Genomic DNA, 25405 nt, shown 5'->3' with positions numbered 1-25405 from the left:
TTTTTTTTTTTTTTTTTGAGTTAACTTTGTCCTCGATGCTAATGCATTTCTGTCATGTGGAAATGAGAATAATTCAGATATTGTAAGAGAAGGAAAATGGTTAGATAAATTAGAAGCATGAATAATTTATAGAGAAATAATTCAAGCGGCTAACTGTATCGTGCAGTCTGCTTACTTCATGAATGATCCATATGCCAAGTCCACACGAGTTAATGTTTATTTCTAAAACCTTTACCAAAATGAGCAAGAAGTAGTAAATGCCTCATTATCCCTTCAGAGTGCCTAATGATACATTATTTTCTGTTATAAAACTTCAAGGTTTCTGAATGCATTGTTATAAATCCAAACTGTCAACATTTCTTTGGCAAGAAAAAGCCCGGCATCCTATAGAAATAAGATGTAAGATTAACAATTCAGGTTCATATATTTTCATCTCTCCCTGAATTCTACCATACAGGGCAGAAAACCGCAATCCATATTTTTTAATAGAAAATATTATTTGAGACCAATAAAACATTAAGAACATTTAGAAAAGCAAAAATGGAACTTTCTGAAATAAAACTTTAAATAAGAAGATAGAAAAGACAGACCACCATCAGTGGTAGCGAGACATTTTATAAAATAGTATTTGGGGACATAGATAGGATGCGTAGACTGGCCAGGGTCTTAAGATACCCTGATTCTTCTTTCCCCTTAAGAAACTTAGCAGAAGAGGCAATGAAGTCAGTTGGTATGTCAATCACTGGAGTCACATTCCTGGAGTTTAAACCCCAGCTCTGGAATTTATCAACCTTGTGATTTGAGACAAACTGTTTTCATCTTTAAGGTTTCTCCTACTTTTTTTGTGAGAGAGGGAGAGAGTGCATAGTAAGAACCAAAGAATATTACCTAGTGAAGAGAGAAATACTTAGAATATGTCTTAATGTGGTATTTATAGTTAAAATATCCAGGAGCAGAGAGTTCTGGCTTTAACCAACTTTATGTAAGATCTCAAAAATCGTCACAGCTTTATAGAGAGTCTCAGGGGGATGCCATGAGGACTCAGTTTTCCATCGCCACTTTTTTTTGCTTCTCACGTGTCTTCATTTTTAGACAGTCTCTCTCCTGCATATCACAAGACACGTTCACATCAGGATAATGCAAACAGGACTAGTCACAATGAGAAGACGCGCCAGCATGAGGCAAAGTATAGGAGGGACACACGAGAGCCCAGGAACAAGCGGTGACATGTACTCCAGTGAAAGGCTCAGCCACAGTGGCACACACAGGCAAGATGCTACTGCTCTGCAGGCTGGGGCCACACAGGAGGCCTGGGTTCGATTCCTTGCCCACTCTAAGAAAAGCTGGGTGCAGTGCCACGTGCTTATAATTCTAACTACTCAGGAAGCTGAGGCAAGAAGACAGCGACAAAGTGAGACGCTGTCTTAAAAGAATTTTAAAAAGAAATATATTAGGCTGAATTTAAATGTATATATATATATATATATATTACTTAAATTAGATATACCTTAAAGGTAAGGGTACATAAAGATTAAAGGTAAAGAGCTCTAAAGACTGTCTTCATTTTTAGACAGTCTCTCTCCTGCATATCACAAGACACGTTCATAAAAGAATAATGCAAACAGGACTAAGAAAGTTGGTGCAGCTATGCTTTTATCAGGGCCCTATAAAGAAAGAAGTGTTACTGAAGATAAAGAGGTATGTGTCATGGTTATAAAGACATACGACACATACAATAACCCTAAATCTGGGTGCAGCCAATAACATACATAAAACTAATATAGAAAGCAGAATTGATAGTAGAAAGAGAAAATAACATAATCATTACTGGAAATTTGAACATAGCTCTCTGTAGCTGATAGAACAATTGGTGTAAGTAGAATAACAATGAAAATTTTGATAACACATGAGGCATTGCACCTAAAAACTGCAAAATATATTATTTTCAAGTGCATATGGAATAATTACCAATATATCATTTGCTGGTCATAAAGAATATCAAAACAAATTTCAGAAGATAGGAATCTTACAGAGTATGTGTTCTGTCCATTATAGATTTAACCTAGAGATCAATAGCGAAAAGAACGGGAGTTTCCCCACATGGTTCAAATATTCTCTGAAATGCTGCATGAGTAAAATAAAACATGAGAGTATAAAGTAGAAAAAATTTTGAATAGAATAAAAATACAACATAAAGAAACGTGTAAGACATGGGTAATGGAAACATTTATAGCCTGCAATCCACATATAAATCAGAGTATAGCAAACAACTCTAAGAAAATAGAAGGAAGAATATCAGAAAGTCAATAACTTATAAAGTAGACATACAATAGGAAAAAACCCAATAAAGCCACATGTTGGTTCTTTCAAAGATGCATAACTTGATAAGCCCCTAGCAAGAGTAATCAAGGGGAAAAAAGGGGGGCCACAATTACTACAAGACATACTGAAGGCTAGAAAAATGGAAAAAATGCATTCTTAATGTATATATCCAGGGGCCAGCTCATGGTATATTGGTTAAGGTGCCAGACTCCCACATGGCTGATCGCAGTGTGAGTCTCAAACCTGGAAGCTTGAAAATCACATCAGGCATGTATGTATGCGTGCCCAAAATCCCAGGAGGAGGGAGGATTGTGGTGTAGCCATCCCTCCATGGGGTGATTTCTCTCCCTCTCACTGTTTCTCTGTCTCTCTCCGGTGAGCACAGGTGCCCTATGACAAAAACCTTAGATAGATAGATAGATAGATAGATAGATAGATAGATAGATAGATAGAGTGTGTGTATCCAATATAAGATATTTATCTAAGAAATAGTAACAGTTTTTGCAAAACTATGCCTAAGGGGCAGAGAAATCAATTGAAAACAAATAATTTTAACAGGCTCTTTACAGAAGAGGATATCTAAATGATCACTAAACATAAAAAAAGGTTTTAACATCATTAATCATCAAGAAAAAAATAAAACTACAAGGTAATTATATAGGCATGTGTCAAAATGACTTATGAGAAAAAAAAAACCTAATAATACCAAGTGTTGGCAAGGATGTGCAGCAACCAGAATTCTCACACCTGCACAACTGAACGGCCTACGGTTTAGGAATTCTACCTTAAATTCTACGTCTAGATCTACACCTAAAATAAATACATATGCTTGTGCACCAGCAGACACAAGAATCCTCAGAACACTATCTGTACAGCCAAAGCTGAAAACAGCCTAATGTCCATCAGAAGACAATTGTGTGTGTGTGTGTGTGTATGTGCATGCACACTTGCACATGTGTGAGATGCTCAGTATGTAGCAATTAAAAAACAAGCAATTTTTGTGCTCAAGAACATGGGTGACCCTTACAGACAAGCATTGTGTGTAGGAAGCCAGATGGACGGGAGTGCTCCATGGTGCTGAAGGTCAGCTGTGGGCAGGGCCAGCCTGTGATCTCAAGAGCTCTTAGTGGGGCTTACCTTTGGGAGGTGAAGACCAAAGGGGCCTAAGAGAATTTTGAGATAATGACAGTGTCATTTCTCTTCCTCACCACGGTCGTGACTTTGCACTTATATTTTGCAGTTTAATATGTGAAAGATACATATTATGCTGTGATTAAAAAATTAAAACTTAGTAAGAGAAAAGTGGTGACTGGATGACTCTTCTCTTAGGTCAGTTAGAAAATGTTTTTTGCTACTGCTGTCTAGAGTAAAAGAACTTACACCTTCACTGAAACCATAGCCTTAATCCTTAGCTTGACAGGTGAAGCCCTTTATACCACATTCTGGCCTCCCTTCCCAACCATTTCTCCTGGTAGCACCATCTTAAATCTTCTGAAGACATGGCTGTGCCAGTTGTAAACCTCCTGAGGTGAGATCTCCTCCCACTCCAGAAAAGGGTGAGTGTAGGAGCCCAGACAGAGTGAGTTAAGCAGTATTTTACATTTACTAAGAAAGAAAATTCCTGACCTCAAACTGGGACACAATGCTTCCTTCACTTCATATCAGAATAATGCAGTGTAAGCTACACTGCTGACTTTAGAGACTTGAAGATGGGATAAGGGATGCATCTTACCTAGGATTGTTTGTTAAAGTAGGTCTTATGTTATCAGGTCTCACAAGCAACTTTACTTTCAAAAGCAAAAATATTTACTTTTAAATCTAGAAAACCTTTATTTTTATAAAAATACAAATTGAGTAACAATTTTTAGCCCTAAATGCAAATATATCGGGCTGTCGGTACAGTCATGATGTGTTTTTCTATTTTCTATGCAACTTTTCTGACGACCCAGTAATTTGCCGAACTTTGACAGTTTTGGGTGTGGAGTGTGACTTTAGCCCCTCTCCTTCGTGAGGGGTGATGTCAGAACTCTCTGAAGATTGCTTTTCATCTTTGCTGTTTATTGTGGGAAAACTAGGTTTTACTTCACTTATCAAATAAAGAGACCTAGGCAGCAGAACCTTTCCATTTAATTCGAGTGCAGTATTTCATGTGTGCCACTGGCCAATTCTTCTAGAAAAGTATTTGATCTTCCCTGATAGTTTATTGTTTCTGTGTTTCACCATGTGGATGTCAAATAATTCATTTCTCTTTTTCCCAGTGTTTGTGTCCTTGTGACCTCCCTGATTATAGGGTGTTGCTTATTCCGATCATTGCTCTTGGTAGGATTACAGCCATGGCACTGAGGGATGGCCTGGGCTAAGGGTTCTGATAGCCAGGAGAACAGGGCTGGACTTCAGGAGCCAATCTCCTCTCCTGAGCTCCCTGACCATGTGGAAAGAAAATAATGATGTTTCCATAATGGTGTTCTTTGTGTCTTCTGCCAAAATCAGACTGGACATTAGGAAAGAAAAAAAAATAGTCTTATATAGAACATTACAAACTAGAAAACTTTTGAAATTGGCATCTGGGATAGTCCTAAAAACAAACGTATAGTCTGAGAAAAAGGATTACTGCTGACACACACAGACCTCACAGAAACTAGTAATGAGATGACCTTTCTTCCAGAACTCTCGCAAGACTTTGCGAGGATTTTCCTTTCCTTTGCTCTTCTATTTTCCTACCTGTAGGAACTCTTGCTAGTGCCAGACCATTCTTAATAAAAAATGAAAGCATTGGTTTGTTGCATGTGCCTTAGTTTGGGTCCCCTTCAGTGCAAGTGCTTTGCCTGAAAGCAGGAGGCAAGAGTGAGTGGCAGGGGAAAGAGAGATGGGGAAGGAAGAAAGCCAATCAAAAATTTGTATATTGCAACAAGGTGTATGCTTGTGGTGGCTTCTGTAGACAATGGGATTCACTTCTACCAGGATCTCTGTGAACCCACCGGATGTGTCCCAGAATCACCCACCTGAAAGATGGAGTGCCCAAAGCCTCTCCATTCCCCACGAGCTGAGAGTTGCCCTGGGAGATGTTAGCGGCCTGTGTTTAGAACAAGTCCCCCAAGTATCAGAGCAGGTCTGGGGAGACGACTTGCAGTGATCTGAGCTTAGGACAGGACAGGAGACCTGTGGAGCCCCAAGCTCATGAAGAGCTGTCCAGCACGGTGGCTGCTGAAGTCAGAGGGAGCTGAGAGGATATGATGGGATGCTGGGCGTCTGCCACAGCCAAGGCTTTCTCACGAGATCTAAGCCTTCAGATATGTTACCTTCAGAGCAGGCATAGGATTGTTTGACCACCAATATGGTTTGAGCCAGACTCACTTGTGACAAGTCAATCAGGACTGCTGAGGTATGAAGGCTGACATATATATATAGAGAGAGAGACATACATCTATCTATCTATCTATCTGTCTATCTATATCTATCTATATCTATATATCTAGTACCCCTATTTCTGACCCTCTGCCCTTTCCCACCCTCCTCCCACACTATCTCTAGTGTCTACACTTGTTTTCCATTCCTTTCACCCCCACATTTTATTGATCACACAATTTCTTAAATAATCTAACTACTTTTGATAGCAAGTTCAGCTGGTAATTTCAAGAAAAGCAGTTTTTACTTTAATTAATTAAAGAAATGCTAAGGAACTTTGTATAAAACTTAAAGCCAGAAAACAGGTTAGGATTCTGTTCAAATAGTAGGTACATGAACCTATAGACAGCTCAACGTAGGAAAAAAATACTTAAAACCAGAAAACAAAGCCTAAAAGAAAATCAGCAATGTTTTAGTCAAAAGTCATAAAATGCTATTTCACCAGTTCAGTCTCTTGTACTTTATCTTCTGTTGTGGTTTGATCTTCCTGATTAAATTCTGGGATATAATATTCAACTCCAGACTTGTCCCTATGATTAAGTTGGCCATTTTCTTAGTTTTCAAACTCTTATTTCTATGTGTCTGTATTTAATTTTCCTAGTATAGCACTCCCTTGAGAACTTCTTGGAGCTCTAGTCTGGTGTTGGTAAATTCTTTCAGGTTCTGTTTATCTGAGAATGTTCTTGTCTTTTCTTCCTATATGAAGGTTAATCTTGCTGGGTATTCTTGGTTGAAATTGCTTTTCCCTTAACACTTTGAATATATTTTCCCATTCTATCCTCACTCGCATTGTTTCCAATGAGAGGTCTGCTGTTAGCCTGATGGGATATCCTTCGTAGGTAATTTGCTGTTTTTCCCTTGACAATCTTAGTTTGTCTTTGTCTATGGTTTTGGTCAATCTGGCTATAATGTGTCTTGGAGAAGATCTTCTTGGGTTGATTCTATTTGGGGTCCATCTTTCTCAAGACTGGATCTTTGAATACCTCTCTAGGTTTGGAAAGTTTTCTTACAGTATTTCATGGAGTAGATTATCAATGCCTTTATGAGTCTCTTTGCCTTCTGGAATACCAATTATCCAGATGGTTGGACATTTGATGGTATATAGTATTTCTCATATATTCTTCTCATTTTGGGGGGGCAATTTTCTCAGTCTTTGTGGTGGAATTTCTAGGCCAACAATTTTCTCTTCTACGTCTGAGATTCTATTTTCTGTATGATCTAGTCTGCTTTTAATACTTTCAAGGGAGGTTTTGATTTCCTGTATTATAGCCTTAATCGCTAATAGTAATATTTGATTCTTTTGTAAAGTGTGTAATTCCTCTTTTAGATCTTGAAAGAATTCCCTCACCTCCTGGAACTCATCAGCTCCTTTCTCCTGCCTCTTCTGCAGTTCATTGTCTTTCTTCTCTCTCATCTCTGTTAGGTTCGTCATTATGAATATTATAAATTCATTATCAGACATTTCCATTGAACTGTCTGTGGATGAAGAGGAGTTATTCTTTTCCCTTGGAGGAGAGGTATTTTCTTGCTTTCCCATATTTCTTGTGGCCCTGTGGTGATTTCTAGTCATCTGATGGATGGCGTGTTTCTTGCTAATTCTTGAAGTTCAATCTGAGCGTTCAGGAGTGTGCAGAAGGAGGTGATCTGGACTCTCTTTGCTGTTCCTTTTTATTCCTTTGTGCAACAGATTCAGTGGATATTGAAGAATATGCTAATCCTATTAGTATTTGGGTGTTTGGTTATGGTTCCCTTAGATCCATCTAGTAACACAGTGAATGGAGATTGAGGAGCAGAGCGAAGAGATAAAAGAAAAAGAAACAGAGAGAGAGAAAAAAAAGAAAGAGAAAGGGAAGAAAAAAAGAAAAAACAACCAAAAAGTTACTTTTTAAAAGAAAAGCAAAAAATAAAAAAACACAGTTTGCTATTATAGAATTCATGTGCTCACTGGAGAGACAGAGAGAGACAGACAGAAAGTGAGAAATCATCCCCCAGGGGAATGGCCATACCACAGTCTCTTTTTTCTCCTTTCAGGATTTTGGGCAAGCACACACATGTGCCTGGTGTGTGTTTCAAGCATCTGGATCTGGGACTCAAACCATGGCTGGCCATGTGGGAGTCCAGCAATGTAATAATCATTACTCCATCTGCTGGTCCCAGATACAAACACTTTGATCAGCATCTTCTGGGCATAGTCCAAGAGGTGACTTTAATACAAGAGAACTGAGGCTCTATATCAGGGTGGCAGAGAGGCTATATTGTGTTTAGCAGATTTTACCTGTCACTTAAATCATATCATGTAAACTACCAACATCATATTATATGTAAATTTTCTTTCCAAAATGGTTTTCCAGTGACTTTCTCCTCATGCCAGTCTGGGAATACCATGGAATGAGTAATTGGCAAGCCCAGATGCAGATAGCGGGTGAGCAATTCCTTTCCCAGCTCAGAATTCCTTGTGCACACCTATCATGATGGTCTAGGGAGGAAGCTCTTCCATGCCCAGGGATCAGTGCTAGAGCATCCAGGGCGCCCACTGTGAGATCATCAACACATGAGTCTGACACTACGGAGCTCACGCTGCTCCTTGCACCACAGTTAAATGAAGCCAGAGATCTCCTGTTATAATGTTGGCTAAAAGCTATAGAGTAAAAGTTACAAATATATAAATCAATAGAAAGAAGGAAAACAAGGAAGCCCCTGCCCCAATGTGGTGATTGTGAATAATTTCTGTACCAGTGTTCTAGTGGAATTGAAAACTAATTAGAATTGGGTTTGCCAAAGCTTGTGTTAATATTCATGCCAATGTTGGCACTGAGAAGTCAAGACAGGCCAGGAGCTGATTATCTGAGAGAGGGGCCATCTAGGGAGGCTGTGGGGAAAGGGATCAGGAGCTGAAAGCTGAGATAGTCTAGGCAGGGTAACAATTTATGGAATAGGAAAGTAAAGAAAGAGATATTTTAACAAAATGGATTGGTATCAGGATGGCTGGACGAGGTGGAGTTGGGTGGTTTCTTATGGATATTGGTCTGGACTTTGCATCCAGAAAGATGGAGGGTGGTCTAGGAATACTGATAGCAAGGAGCTTTCCCTTTTAAGTGTCTGATTAATACCACCTCTTCAGAGAGATCTTCCTTTACCACCATACTTAAATTGAACACAGAGCACCGTGTGTGTGTGTTTGTATGTTTTCCTCTCATAACATTTGTCACCGTTTGTTTTTGGTTTTATTTTGAGAGGTTTTCGCTGCAGGGCATGTGCGCTCACCAGAAAGACAGAGAGAGACAGAGAGACAGAAAGCGAGAAATCACCCACCAGGGGACATGGCCACACCTCAGTCCCTTTTCCTCCATTCTCTTCTTGGGATCTTGGGCATGCACACACACACACCTGGCGTGAGTTTAAGCAAATGGGTCCAGGATTCGAACCGCGGTCGACTATGCTGGTCCCCCGTTTATGGTTTTTAACATCACGTTTCTTTTCTTGCTTTTTCTTCATCTCCCATTCCCATTGGTTCCCCACTGTGTCCTTCATACTCAGCGCACTGCCTGGCACAACATCGGTGCTCCATAAAGAGGTGTTGAATTAATAAGTACATTTCTAATTGAATAGCTGTTAGACCATAAATAGCCAGTGATTCTCATGATGTCTGATGGATGAGTTCCAGGAATCAATAGGAAGAGCGACAGCAGATGAAAATTCAGTATTTCTCTCTGTGCAATGGGAAGGAAAAAAATGGCCTTCAGAGTTAGGGGAAGATGACATGCTGGCTGCTGTGTGATGGGTGGGTTGGGGCAGTCACAGCTCACCAGAAAGACAGAGAGAGACAGAGAGACAGAAAGCGAGAAATCACCCACCAGGGGACATGGCCACACCTCAGTCCCTTTTCCTCCATTCTCTTCTTGGGATTTTGGGCATGCACACACACACACCTGGCGTGAGTTTAAGCAAATGGGTCCAGGATTCGAACCGCGGTCGACTATGTTGGTCCCCCGTTTATGGTTTTTAACATCACGTTTCTTTTCTTGCTTTTTCTTCATCTCCCATTCCCATTGGTTCCCCACTGTGTCCTTCATACTCAGCGCACTGCCTGGCACAACATCGGTGCTCCATAAAGAGGTGTTGAATTAATAAGTACATTTCTAATTGAATAGCTGTTAGACCATAAATAGCCAGTGATTCTCATGATGTCTGATGGATGAGTTCCAGGAATCAATAGGAAGAGCGACAGCAGATGAAAATTCAGTATTTCTCTCTGTGCAATGGGAAGGAAAAAAATGGCCTTCAGAGTTAGGGGAAGATGACATGCTGGCTGCTGTGTGATGGGTGGGTTGGGGCAGTCACACAAGTGGGAGAGGGACATTTCGGTTATCTATCACTATGCTTCAACCCCGAACTTAGAGACTTAAAAAAACAACTGTTCTGTTTAGTCATGTCTTTGTAGGCCATGAGCCCAGCAGGGTTCAGCTGGGTGTCAGCTGGATCTTTCACTCAACTGTTTTCGGCTGATATGCTGGACAATCCATGAAAGCCCCACTCATGTGACTGGCACCCAGGTGCTTTTCATGTGACCTCTTCCTATATGCCATCTTGGGCTTCCTCGTAGACAATCAGATGTCTTGCGTAACAGTTGGCTCCCAAAGGGAGTGGCCTAAACATATGAAAGGAGATACTACCATTCCATTCAGGCCTAGTACTGGAAGGGACATGGCATCTCTTCTGCGGGTTCTGTATGACAGATCCGTCCAGGGTTATCTCAAAATCAAAGGAAAGGGAAGAAAACTCTACCTCTTGATGGGCAGATTGGCAAAGAATCTGAAGTCATTTTTAATACATTCCATGGAAAGACAGGGCTTTAGTATAATAAACCTGCCTAAGGTTGGAGCAATAGAGATAAGTAGAAATGAGTTGGCTCTGTAATTGGAAGTAGGCCTGACAGGGCTTGGTATGGCTTGTCTTGGGGCACATGGACAAGGAGCATTTGTCTGTTGGTTTCCTATTAGTCTAAACTAGTTATCACAAGCTCTATGGCTTAAAACATACAGATTTGTTCTCTTGTAGTTTGAGATGTCAGACTCAAAATGAGTCTCAGAAGCTAAAAACCAAGGTGTCAGCCTGGCTCATTCCTTTAGGAGGCTGAGTGGAGAATCCATGCCTCATCTCTTCCAGCTTCTAGAGACTGTCTGGGCCCTTCCTGTACATAGACAGCAAGTTTTTGAGCATCTTTGGGGGAGAGGCCTGGGAACAGGGAAATAAGTTGAGGAAAGGAAATTTTGCTTCTATCCTGGGGGCAGAGTCAAGATTCAAACCAGCTAAGAAGGAGAGATTTGTGAGCTGTCCAAGTGGAGATGTGAGATAGAAATGAGGTGAATGTGTGAATCTCTCACTTGGAGCTGGAAACCTACACTTTGGGCTTATCAATATAAACTTATGGGAGAATCACTAAGGTTATTTAGAAAGAAAATTTCATAGCAGCATTGCCCAATAGAAAATAATGTTAGCTATATATGTACATTTACATTTTTCGTAGCCACGTTAAAAATGTAAAAAGAAGGGACAGACAGTGGGACAGCAATAAAATGCAAGGCAGACCAACATGGGAAAGTTCTGGGTTGAGTCCAGAGACCTGAGTGTGCCAAGCACAGCCTTGACCATGATCCAGGGCTGGCTGATGCTAGGGTTGGTTAGAGATGTCAAGACCTATTGGGGATGTTGTTTCTCTGTCTCTGGATCTCTCTCTCACTTATAAAATAAATAAATAAATAACATTTAAAAATATATACATAAAGTATAAAAAATAAGAAATTTAAAAATGGGAAAATTAATTTTAGTAGGACCTTCTTTAACACAATGTATCACATAATTATTATCCCATCATTTAATTGATAGAAAAGACAATGAGAGGAACCAGCAGATGGCTTAATGGTTATGTTGCTGGACTCCCATGTAGCTGACCACGGTTCAAATCCTAGACCCGATGACGTGTGCATGTGTGCCCAAAATCCTGATATTTTGGGAAAAGGGATTGCAGCATGGCCATCCCCTGGAGGGAAGGTGATTTCTTGCTTTCCATCCCTCTGTCTCTCTCTCTGTCTCTGTAGCAAGCACATACTCTACAGCAAAATTCTCTCTCTTAATAAAATAAAAAAAGAAAGAAAGATGATGAGCTACATTAGATTGACTTTTCCACACTAAATTTTAGAGTCTAGTTTGTAGTGTGCCTTTCATCTGGACCCCACCCATAGCTGCAGTGCTCATGGCCACACCTGGCTCGTGGTGATGTTTTGGAGGCCACAACTTTAGGAAAGGGAGAGATGCAAGAAGTCAGCACTGAGGAATCCTAGCATTTAGAGGCTGATAGAAAAAGCTTGACGGTTAAAGAAAAACCAGGGGGAACCAGCAGTTGTTGTAATGGCTACATTGCTAGACTCCCATGTAGTCGACCACGGTTCTAATCCCAGACCCGGTGGCTTAAACTCATGCCAGACGCATGTGTGCACGTGCCTAAGATCCCAAGAGAAGAATGGAGGAGAAGGGACTGTGGCATGGCCATCCCCCCCGCCCCACGGGGAGGGGGGTGATTTCTCGTTTTCTTTCTCTCTCTCTCTCTCTGTCTTTCTGGCAAGCGCACGTGCCCTGTAGCAAAAACCTTTCCAAAAAGAAAAAGGAAAAGAAAAACCAAGGAAGTGTAGCATTACGCAGGTGAGAAAAGTCTGGAGAAGTGAGGGGTCAGCCAGCTGCTTGCTAGTGCAGCGGTAGGTTGGATACGGTGGTGGTGTTTCTAGCATCACTGCTAATTCGAGAAATGAAGAAGAAAGATGACTGGAGGCACTTGTCCCTCAGATGTGCTACTATCTCCTGTGGGTTCCTCCTACTCCCCACCCCTGGAGTGGTGCAGAGAGGGCTACAGCAGCAGCTACAGCTGGGGGCTCTTTCATGTGCAAAGCCCCTGCTAGACCTGCCACTCCACCATGGAGTAACTGGAGAATGGCTTTGAGATCTGAAAATAAATAAGTAAAAACCAGAACTGTTTTGAGCCCAGGAAGCACTGCAGATTGGATGCAGTCCATGCATAAACCAACTTTCTTCACTGCTGTGTGTTAGTGTAAAAAGCATGCCTTCTGTAAGATGTCTTAAGTATAAGAACTGTAAAATAAAATACTCATGGATCATATCGTGATTTGATATCTAAAAGTCCTAAGATAGTGACAGCTTAAAGGCCCTTCTAACACTAAATACAAAATTTGAATTTGGCACATATATGTAATTTCCACAGCACTTTGGCTTTTTCTCGGCTACATAGTGATGCTGAAATTTTTTTCAACAAGTGGTTAGGCTGTATGGTAATCAACCATGCCAGTTCACACAAGACTGAGGGGCTTCCTGAAACACGAGACTTCCAGTTTTAAAAATCAGTTCAGTCCTGAGCAAGCTGTTCTGGTTTTCCTGAAACGGGATTCCCAAAATGTGGGTCTTCAGTGTTAATGCCAGAAAAGTCCTAGACAGATGGCAAGGGGTTGGTAACCCGACCAAGCTGCAATGCCTTCTAAGGACTTCCCGAGGTTGTCAACCCAAAGAGAAGAATGTCTTAGGGCCGCTGCTCCCAAAAGGGATTAGAAAACCTGAATGCCGATTTAGTAATTTACAGAGAGATATCAGTAGGACAAGGACTGAAAAACTCAAAGTTCATGTGATCAGCACTTTCTTCCCCTTGATGAAGCCAATCTATTAATTTAAGAAGCAGAATGACTATCACATGCACGGAGATACACAAAGTCCAAATGATCAGCAAATTCTCTCCCAGCATGAAGACAGTCTATTAATTTACAAAGAGAAATTACTGTCACAGAGACCAGAGTGCTTCAAGTCCACATGGTCAGCACATTTTCTGCTTCTGCTCCACCCTTCGTGGAAACCAAAGGATAATCAGCAGGCTGCTGAGCGAGCCTCAAGTGTCGGTTAGAGCGACTGTCCGAAGGCATTGAGCTACAGAGCCTGCTTACTTAGTTTTGCTACTGGGCTCGAACTGTCTTTGGCACCAGATGCTGAAAGTTTTTGCTTCAGTTGTTCTTCCTGCCTCCAGGATGGATACAGCCCATGTTGCCTCTGAGAGGCATCTTGTTTCTTAGCTTCCTTTGGTGACTAACATTTCAGGTCTGAATCATTGAGGTTTCGTTTTTGTTTTTGTTTTTAATTGCTATGGGGTATGTGTGTTTGCTAGAAAGAGAGAGGCAGAGGGATAAAGCACCCCCGCCCCCATGGGACATTGTCATGCCTCAGACCCTTCTCCTTCACTTCACCATCCCGTTGGAATTTTGGGAATGCACATGTGCCCAGCATGTTTTTCAACCTGCCAGGACTGGAATTCACATAGTGATTGGCCATATGAGATTTGGCCCCTTTAACCACCAGGTCACAACTCTGGCCCTGGTTCATTTTTTAAATGTGTTAACATCTTCCAATAAGTAGTTGAGTTTCACCTCTCTTGGAACCATTTTATGTTTTTTTCTCATTTCAAAGAGCAGCCTTAATTCTATTTCTATCAAATCTTAGGGCAACAGAAGTAACTCATTATATCCCTCAGTAATATTGATCAGCACTATGGAAACTGCAGTACAATGGTTAAGGACACAGGCTTGGAACTAAGACAAAACCTATTGCCTCTTGAACTACCAACATCAAGACTTGGGCTAGTCACCATAGCCCCTTGAGCTTCTAGAATCCACACCTATACAATGGGAATCTTCCAAATTTGGTATGTCAAGGATTAAATGATAGCAAAAACATAAGAAGACTAACATAGTGTTTGAGATAAAGTCAATACTTATAAGTGATAGCAAACAACTATACAAATGACTGTTATTTTGTTATAATTTTGAAGTATTAATGTTTTACAACCTCAACAAACTAAGACTAATGATCCCAAGAGCCTGATTGAAAATTTAATTGTAGAGGTAAAATGCACACCCTATAATATTTTGCTACTATTGATTTACTGTAGTCAAGGGAAACGTGATTGAATAACATAAGCATGTTAGAAAAATATTGAAACAGGATAGGAGGAAGAAAAGTCTTTTAGTGAAAAACAGTTTTTAAAAAGCATTGTAGTAATCTGTCTTGGTTCTTCTCCTTTCTCCCTGGTCAGTTGTCCTCAGTCTGTTTTTCTTATCCCACCTCCTCTTCCTGGACTCTAGATGTTGGAATGTTTGTGGTCTCCCAAGTCCTCTTTCCTCCATTCTACCGCTTGCACTGGCCAAAAATCTTCATCTATAATAAACACCCATAGCTCAAGCCAAAGAATCACTTGACCAAGGGCTACTAGAGTGTGAGCAGCCTCTTATCTCAGTGAGTCTTCTCAGTCATTCTATTAGGGTATCGCTGCCATTTTATGGAAGATACAACTAGGACTTAACAAAATGACAGCGTCAACTAAAATGGACAGCAAAGACTGTTGATGAAAGGTGCCCACAGCTGATCTGGTGGGTTTTATCAAGTAGATTCCAACTTCTAGTGGAGTAGCAATATTTTTATATATTTTATAAATACGAGACATTTTTAAACCCTTTTATAGAAATATCTCATCTAGTATATTAAAGGATCCTAAGAGACTTCTAAAGTAGGGACCAACAGCTGGTGTGGTAGTTATGATGCTGAACTCCCACATGGCTGATCACAGTTTCAGTCCCAGACCTGGTGGCTTGCTTTCTCATTTTACCTCTCTTTCTCGGCCTCTCTCTGGTCAAATTAAAAAACAATAATAATAAATTAAATTAAACAATTAAGTCTTTAAAAAAGAGACTTCCATAATAATTTTCACTCCCATTTTACAGATAGAGAAACTAAGATTTAGCTGACTCACTGTTACATAGCTAGTTAGTAGAACATCTCAGACATCAGCCTTTTGTCAGAATATGCTTGTGAGCTTATGCTGCCCTCATACTAACATGATGGCCTTCAGAATCTGGCAAATGTAGGTTGGGCAAGACACGAATGGGCAGGTGTGTAGTCAATTTCTCACACTCATTGCTCCTTTTCATTTCAGCCAGCTTCTTTAAATACGAAGGCTGGTCCTCTCAGTCAGCTACGTGACAGTTCCCATGGCACCAGCGAACCTTGGCTATCATGGGACAGACACTGGCCTCCACGGCCTTAGTTTTAAGGCTATTATCGTGAGCATACTCAAAGTTCTGCAAGAGGAGTTAAGCAACAACTTGGCCTGGGAAGGTTTGGAATGTTTTCCATCTTCACGGCTCTAGTATTTGGTTGAAGACTGAAAGCTCACTGAGTGCAAGCAATGTGCCCCTCCTGCTTTCACTTCTGCCTTAGCCCTTTCTACCCCCTTGTTCTTCAATTTCTGCCCAATGTCTAACTGAACCAAAGGAAATTGGTCTTTTGCAGCATGACACGTTATCGCCACCCCCTGGTAAGAATATTGTCACTGTGAAAATTTAGAAGGCTTGATGTTGGGGCAAAAGTTGTCCATTTCCTATGCTCCCCAGTTAAATGTCAAGTATCCAAGTATAAAGAGCATCAACTTCTTCAATGTAAGGTAGCCTTTTCCAAATCCCAGATGCATGTTCTTAAATCATCCTGTGAAACATCAAATAAAGTGATTTCATAATTGCACATTGTGAATTATTTTTGGCAACGTGTTTCTTCCATTAGAGGGGTAATTAGTAGTCTCAGTACCATCCAGATGAGGCCAGTAGTACTTATTAGGGTTCTAACACTGGCCATAATTCACATGCATGGCTCTCAAATGGAATTGCGATGCTGACAGTGAGCTTCAAATCTCTGATTAATAGAGACAATGTGTAAATATGATCACATCATTTTGGCAGTTTCCTTTTAAGCATCAATTTCCTTTAAAACTCATTTAATCTGTATAATAGCTCCCTAAGATAGAAACCACTATTGTCACCCTATTTTGAGATGAAGTGTGAAGGGGTTAATCACTGTCCAAAGACAGCTGTCCAGAAAATGCATAGCCAAGATTCAAACTCAGGAAATATGTCACTGAAATCTTATCCACAGGCTTTGTTGCATCTCAGAAAGACTATTTCTGTGTCCTCCAGCCCACTAACCCATCTGATTCTGACTTAGGACTGTCATCACCCCTATCAGTTTCCTGTAAATGCTCACTCTGACCAACCAGTTCAATAAAAACATCGGTCAGCATGGACAAGGCCTGGTCCATGAATCTCCCGTGATCATAGGTTGAAATCCCTGGTTTCTGTCCCTCACTAAGGCAGGCAGAAAGCAATGATCTTATAGAGGAAAACAAAGCTTTCGAATGAAATTTTCATTTATGTCCTCTCTCTTGAGATGCAGACAGAAGTTGGGCATCAGTGTGGTTGCCAGGGACCACATAAGGAAATAAAAGGAGGAAAAATTGAACAAATGGCACTTAATATTTTCCCCAAATTTTTAAAGACAATTTTACCTTTTTTCCCTCCAAGGAATTTGATGCTTCTTTAGAAAAATTCTCTTTACCTAAAATATTATACTACTTGTTTGGGAATCTTCTTGCTTCTTGGCATGCTTATTAAGAAATGTTGGTCTTGGGGCCAGCAGATGGTGTGGTGATTAAAGTGTTGAACTCCCACATGACTGACTGAGGTTCGATTCCCAGACTTGGCAGCTTGCTTTCTCACTTTCCCTATTTCTCTCTCTCCCTCCCTCTCTCTCTCTCTCTCTCTCTTTCTCTCTGTTGAGTGCATGTGCCTTATAGCAAATTACATAATAATAATAATAATAAGTTTTTTTAAAAAAGAAATTATCCTCTTACAGGAATACATCTCAGCTTTTCTAACTTCTGGAAAACTGTAAAATCATTAACTATCGTTAGAAAATGTATTATTAGGGGCCAGATGATGGCTCAGCAGTCACACAGTGATCTGTGAGGTTGACACACATGAGAATTTCTGAACTTACATTTGGAGACCTCCCTGAGCACACCAGGCATGCATATGCCCATGAATTGGAGCTGGCTGGAGCTGGAGGTAGATAATCCTCTGAAGACCCTATTCAGGGTGTTTTCTGACTGTTTGTCTCTCCCCTCTATCTCTGTTTCTCTCATTCTTAGGAGAAATACATTCCCTTAAAAGAATGTGTTATTGTAAATGCACATGGTCTCTGTGCCTATAACTAAATACTTTGACATGAGCCACTGTAAACTTGATACAGAGTTTGAGGGTGTTGGATATGATGACTTTTAAGGTCCCTTCCAGCCATAAGCAGCAATGAATTCATGAACTTCTATTAAATAATACAAAAAGTATTGGAACTTCTCTTTATCTTTCTTTGTTCCTAAAGAACAGGTTAACATATATTGATTTTATTTCACAACTCGCACGGAAATGAGTGTTTCATTGTTGACATTTTTATGACCTGTAGTTTCCATTCTTTTTAATAGCCTTGGTGCAGTATTAAAAAAAAGTGTTGTGGTCATAAAAAGTGTTTCAGAAGTAAAAGTTGTTTTAGAAAAACAAACATGTCATATAAACCACTTTCTCTAAGGAAAGCCTTGATGGTAACTTGACTCAGAGGGGAAATAGTGGCATTGGGCAAAGATGAGATGCAGAAGAAGATAATAGACCCTCAATTACTTTGGAGGGAATTACCAAACTGTTTATACTTATCTGTGAGAGGATGAAAATCATGAGGCTTGAGAAAGATTTGGAAATCCAAGAAGAAAAATTTAGTTCAGAAACGTAGCTTTGTTAGGCAATAGCATATGAATCAGGCTGGGTTAGGTTAAGCTACTGTAACAAAGAGCGCTCCACCCCCTGCCCCCACAATCATCAATGACTCACACAACAGTCTATTAATTGCTCATGCTTTGTAACCAATATAGGTTAGAGAGCAGTTGTGCTCCATGCAGTCATGCCATATGAAATCATGGCAGCACCATCTTAACAGGTGCATCTGAGTTCTCCATGGTAGAGGAAGGGAATTCCAATTTTACACTCACTACTAAATGTTCCTCTAGAAATGGCACACCACACTTCTTGCTGTAAGCCATAGTAATTACGTGACCCCATCCAATCAAAAAAGGGACAGGAAAGTGTATTTCTACACATGCTCAGATGAGAAGAGACTCTATTATTCATGAACATTAGAAGCTTAGACCACAATGGCCATTGTAGACTGAACCATTGATTCGTGCCAAGGAATATGCTAAAACCACTACCAGCAATGCGTTATTGAATCCTCCGATAGCCTTGCAAGGGGAATGCTTTCATGATCCTATTTTCTGAGATAATAAAACTATTAATCAAGGAGGTTAAATTATTTGCCCAACGATACTCCCTTACCTAATAAGAGACAAGTTGTGGACTTGTACTAGTCAGTAACCACCACACTGCTCTTCTCTGAGATCTTCTCCACACCTTGGCTAACGTGCCAGACCATTTGCTGCCTAGCGGGAGGAAGGCGTCAGCTGCCCTCACGGACACATTCACAGACATGCATCAGTGAGAGAGGCATGTTCACTTGGGGAAGCTTCAGGTGCCCTCTGAATGCCATTGGAAAACTTCTAATTCATGCAGTTGCCTTTAAATACAAGCACAGGGGACTGAATAGTCTTTTGTTTCAAGTCATGAACATTGAAAAATAATTTAATGTAAGAAGAATATGTTGGAAAAATTTTAGGCATGGCAAATGTTTGAACAGACACTTAAAATACATATTATATATGAATATACATATAACTAGTTTGAGAGGATAAGTGTGCATGAGAGGATTCTGAAATAGTTTATGCATACATGGGCAATATATCTCTAATTCATATTATGCATTAGTTGTTAATTAGATACATAGGATCGAGTCTATCCATCCATTTTCTACATGCCCATCTATCTAACCCTCTACCTAAACCAATGTCCAATAGCGAGATCATTTAAGCCACATACGTAATGTTAAATTTTCTTGTGCTGGTTTAAAAAACTGAAAAGAAACATGTAAAAATTAATTCAATAATATATTTTGCCTAACCCAATACATACAAATATGGTAATTTCAACATAAAGTCAACTTGAAAATTATTACTTTACATTTTGCACTTCGTTTTAAAAATTCTGTATGTGTTTTACAGTTAAAGTAAATCTCAATTTGGATACTAAACTTTAATTGAAAATATTTGATCTATATTTGCAGTTCATAAAATGTACAGTTGAAAATTAAGACTCATATGTCCAAGTTTTGCAGTAATTGAATTAATGCAATGACAATGACTAAATTTCTGATGTGTTTATGAATAGTATGATAAAGCTTCAAAATGTTTACAGAAACACAGAATTAAATATGAAATTAGGGGCCAGGAGGTGGCATGGTGGTTAAGGGCACTGGACTCCCACATGGCCGACAACAATTTGAGTCCCAGGCCTGATGGCTTGCTTTCTCACTTTCCCCCACTCCCTATCTCACTCTCTGTCTCTCTCTGGTCAAATTAAAATAAATAAATTAAATAATTCTTTTTTAAAAAAGATAAAATTAAAAATATAAATATAAACTTTATTTCTTGACATGAGTTTCCATCAAGTTGAAGACACCTTTGTAAGCAGTAACACTAGCAATTTAGTACATTCCTAAAGAACTGAGGGTCCTGGGAATTTAACCATGGCAATGTAGTATTTTTTACATTTTAAAATGTATATTTATTATTTACATTTAATCACTATACATCTTTACAGTGTACAGCATGGTTTTTCCCAGCATGAATATAGTGTCTATTAGTCACAGCAAAGACATTACCATATACATTATTATCAGCATGTTCTTTATTTTTTTAATTAGAAAGCAAAAAAAGTCAGCACCAAATCAGGACTTTAAGGTGAATGCCTCATCATTTCCCATCAAATCTTTCACAAATTGCCCATTTGATGAGAGGTATGAGCAGGATCCTGTCACCGCTGAGAAGAATTCTGTGTGTTTTTCTGCTAAAGCTTTGGGCAACTTTCTCAAAACCCTTTTGGAATAAGCAATATGGTTCTTTGACACTCCATAAAGTTAAGTAGCAAAATTCTTTGAGTATCCCCTAAACATGTTGCAGTGACCTTCGCTGTTGACCTGTCCACTTTTGCTTTGACTGGACCACTTGCACTTCTTGGTAACCATTGCTTTGACTGTGTCTTGTTGTCAGGATGGTACTGGTAAAGCCACTTGCATCTCCTGTTACAATTCTCTTTAATTAAGTGCTTGAGATCTTCATCTCATTTGTTGAACTTCTGTTGAAAGCTCTGTTCTTACATGCAGTTAACTGGGCTTAGCAGTTTTGGCACCCATTGAGCAGAAAGTTTGCTCAACTTTAATTTTTCAGACAGTATTGTGTAAGCTGAGCCAATTGAGGTGTCTATAATACAGTTCATTATTTCTGTTATTAATCATCAATGCTCTTTAATAGTGGTATGGGCCACACAGTTTTTTCCTCCCAAATTGATGTGGCTCTGCTATTGTGGATGTCATCCTTAATATCATTTCTTCTTAAAATGAGTTATGCATTTGTAAACTACTGATTTCTTTAGGGCATTTCCCCCATAAACTCTTCCTAAGATATCAGAGGTTTTACAATGCCTCCATTCAAGTTTCACCATAAATTTGATGTTTGTTCCTACTTCAATTTTAGAAGAATTAATGTTGCACTGCTGGGGCTATTTAGAGCTGATGTCTTCTCCTTCTCAAGACCTCAGAGTAGGTCCTATTCAGACATGTTATAACAGGTCTGTATGAGTTTTATTTTGGTACAAATTTTTTAATCCATGCATAATTTTTTCATACTGCACATTTCATGAAGCTTTTGAAGACCCCTTATACTAGAAATGATAGATGTATCTGACATGTACATTACATGTGATCCAATCTTGCAGACTATGGACACAACAAATTTTCCCTGGAGGACTCTGAGTCCCCTTTCTATGAGAAATCAGTTGAAATGCCTGTCCTCTTTGCAGCCAATTGGGGAGAATTTCTTGTCAGAAGCTAGAGATATTTGTTTTTCCATGTCAACGGGACCACAAACTTGGAGTCAGAACACCTAGATTCTGGATATGAGAGCTTTTGATGAAATCAAGGCAACTCAGTGCATTTGCTGCATGCGTGTGCGTGTGTGTGTGTGTATGTGTGTGTGTGTGTGAGAGAGAGAGAGAGAGAGACCTTCCTTAATTATATTCCATTTCTCCTCCCTTTGTATTATACAGAGTGTCGGAGCCTTGGCCTTCTCTGTGTGGTTAATCAGGAGATGCTATTTAACAGGCTATCAGTAGAGTGAGGCAGACACTGAACCACATGGTAATGGGAGTTCCCTGTAGAACTCTTGAGAACACAACTACATTTAACAAAGCTGCTTTCAAAGTTCCCCTATTGCAGATTTTGTTCATGTAAAGAGAGTACATTGATCTTGGGGAAGCAGAGAGAAAACGTCACCTGCTTAGTTATAAAAGGATCCTAATACAGTTAATGTAGTACACTTAATGTAACATAAAAATATAGCATATTATATATACACACTATACTATAACATAGCATGTGTGTATGTATAAAATATTATATACGTAGTGTGTACTACAGTGTAACAACTATGCACAGTAGACCAACTTTTATGTGCCAGCATCTCCGGAGGCGTCCTTCCCGCCCATCGTCCTTCCCGCCCATCGTCTCATGCAGTGCTCTTTGGCATAAGTATTAGTCCCATTTATGAATGAGGAAGCTAAAGCCACAAGCTTAAGTGAGGCTGACAAGTAGTTTCAGTATTTAAACCGAGATCCTCTGATTTCAGATGTTACATGTACTGCCTGAAAGACATTACATTAGACAAAGAGCAGAAGAGAGGTTGTCGCAGACCCTGCTGGTGTCCCACCCTCACGCCCATCTCATCTCTGAGTTCACCTGCAGCCTCTCAGCATGACAGCCTTCCCCCCTCACCAAATGGATTGCTGAGTCCGTATCACCGCCCAGGGACCCTCAGCCAATGAGAGATAGGATCTGTGGACAAACCCCCCAGAGCTCATGTCCCTAGGTAGACAGTTCTGGGGCATGATCCATCCTGTCTCTCAGAGGGCTGTCACTGGGATTGGGGTCCAGAGGCCACACCGTTAATCTACCCTCGAGTGCACCCTTTATTGCCTTGTCTCCTGGCCCCATCTGACTTCCCCCCTCTCTCACTTGTGCTGCTGTCACCACCTCCCATTTAAATGACTTTTACCCAAGTTCTTGTTTCAGGGTCTTCTTTGAGGGGTGCCCAAAGAGAAGACTAAGTGGCCCTCTGAAGATCAATTTGTGATAATGGCATGACCGTGGTTTACCATCTGGGTTCCCTCTTGGCACTAGTTATTATATTAATCCATGTAAGCTGGACTCTTTCTTCCTAGCCACGCTCACCTGGCTTAACCTGGGGGTGAGGAGCAGTGTTTTTGAGCTGGAGGAGTCTGATAAGACTGTTGTGGATTCAAAGGGGACAAGATTGTGGTTGCTGAGAGAGTGTGTGCCTTGTTCTGTCGCTACCCTCTTGGAATGTTTGAGCTCACGTTAGCGCTGATGTTCACTGCAAGGCAGACTTCAACACCGAATGTATCTGTATTACATTACACAAAGAGGTTCTTGCAAAATGATGGCAAGAAAATGCTGTATTTGGGATTTTCTGAATTTTCCAGTAGAAATATATCAATCTTTCTTGGGAAGATTTTCTCTTTTCTTTTGTGAACAGACATATCAATATTTATTGGGAAGATTTTCTCTTTTCTTTTGTGAACAGATTTATCTAACTTCTGGCAAAGGTTACAGATTCGGGAATTAGCTCTGCAGATGGAGGGTGTTAGCAATTGCACCAGTGAAAGCTCTTTGATACTGAGCATATTCATCGGCAGAATTGCTGTAAAAATCCCCTAAACCCAGGTGCAGAACTAGATTTTACCTTTAAGTGGCAGGATCAGCTTTGTGACAAAAACTAAGCCATTGAAAAAGAGAGGGGGAAAAAAGATCTAAATGTGTTAGAGGAAGAATGCAAAATGGCTGGAAGCTGACAAGTGAGCGAGCCAGCCCTCAGGTTCTAGACGGCCTGGCTGATGAATGTAGAAACTGGAAGTGAAAGAGTGAAAGGACGATGAGACCAAGTGTGCCACACAGCATCACATTCGACATGATGGCACAACCTGGCCTGCGTCTTGTTGTTTTTTCCCACCTGGGCACAAAGAGCTTTGAGCACTCTTTGAGAATATTCCAAAAAGAAGATGATAGTGCCAGGTTTCCCAAATGATCCATATAAAACGAGGAGATGACTAAAGCATTTATCCTGACTAGTAAGTATTCCAGGTGTGAGGATCAGAATCCGCTACCATGTCTTGTTCATTCAGAGGTCATCACCGAAAATGGGGCGCTCAAACCAGCGGGACTGGTGTCTCCCTGGCTGCTGCAGATCCATTCACAGCCTTGGGGGAGCCCTCTCTGTCCTTTCATAAAATAGTTTCTGAATCATGTTTCAAGTATTTTATTTTAATGATTTTTAAACATAAATTTGGAAGAATTTTACACTATAGTTCTACCAACCCACATTTTTTTTAAGTTCATTATTGATTTCTTTCAAGAGAAAGAGAGAGAAAATGACAGACATCCTCAACAGGGTCTCAGGACACAACCCTTTCCCCTTCTGCCAGAATTACCAGCACATGCATGGGTGTGCACAGGTCAGCCCAGAAACCGACCGGTCCTGTTATCAGACCGAAAGCCATAAATATGGAAAACTCACCCAGTGTAGTTTTTTCTTCCAAGTGTTCACTTCCCTTCAGTTTCTTTTTACTTCAGAATCCACTCTCCGCATCCCTCTTGTAATTATTATGTATGGTAAAGTATTTGTGGCTGTTACTTCTTGGAGGATTGATCACATAGGAGCTACTCAGCTACGTGAATTAGAATCTCCTGCACTATCATTTTTGATGACTTCATAATATTCCATTGTGAAGCTGTACCATCATTTACCTTGTCTTCTGTTGGTGATTATTTACGTTATGATCATCCTTTTCTGTTATGATAACTTTGGCATAAAATCAACTTCACTCTGACATTTACTGGACTTGGGACATAAGCAAGGGACAATATTCCTTAACTGAAGTTCACTCATTTGTAAAATGGGATAATAATAACAGTAAATATGTGATTTAATGAAACTTAAGTGGAAATAATATGTCAAACAAGTATAAGCAACAACTTAATGAAGCAGACTGAAAGCACCTAGCTCATTTCTGGCATGTAATAAATCAGTTACAAGCTCATTTGCTCTTTTTGTTGTTCTTGAGGATGTCATTATGCTGTTTACCTAAATTGTAAGTATGTAAATACTAGCCCCAGTGCCACAGGCAGTAGGAGTGCTCCTGTGCAAAGCTGGAGGCCACATGAGAAGACTCTGGGTTCTCATCCTGGGTCCACCTGAACCTGCTGGGTATACATCTGTGATCCTGGCTGGCTGCAAGGCTAGGAGAATGACCCCAGTGTGAAGAGTCTGTCAAGGTGGGAGGGGAATAAATAAATAATCTTTAAATATAAAAAATGATGAATACATGGCATGCATGTAAATGTGTTCTTCCTTTTTTATAAATATGAGGCAGACGTTAAAAATGAGCTTATTTGAGTGAAAAAATATTTAAAATCCATGCGTAGTTTTTTTTAAAATATGTATTTTCAGCAACTTTTT

The 25405-nt window shown here is 40.1% G+C and overlaps 1 protein-coding gene and 1 long non-coding RNA gene across 3 annotated transcripts in view; one reads left to right on the top strand and one right to left on the bottom strand.

The window, feature by feature from the left end:
- The window catches only part of LOC102479458 (uncharacterized), a 36091-nt gene extending 11486 nt beyond the window's left edge, over positions 1-24605 (bottom strand). Inside the window, exon 1 of the long non-coding RNA XR_335179.1 lies at positions 24464-24605. This is a non-coding gene — a long non-coding RNA (uncharacterized LOC102479458). The remainder of the gene's footprint in view (positions 1-24463) is intronic.
- Positions 1-25405, top strand: part of CDH13 (cadherin 13) — a 1127839-nt gene that overhangs the window by 439672 nt on the left and 662762 nt on the right. The window lies entirely within an intron of this gene.

This window comes from Tupaia chinensis, unplaced genomic scaffold (genome assembly GCF_000334495.1).
Source record: "Tupaia chinensis unplaced genomic scaffold, TupChi_1.0 Scaffold000355_1, whole genome shotgun sequence".
NCBI classification, from domain to species: domain Eukaryota; kingdom Metazoa; phylum Chordata; class Mammalia; order Scandentia; family Tupaiidae; genus Tupaia; species Tupaia belangeri.
Note: the sequence above shows the minus strand (reverse complement) of the source record. Positions and strands in the feature narration are given on the sequence as shown.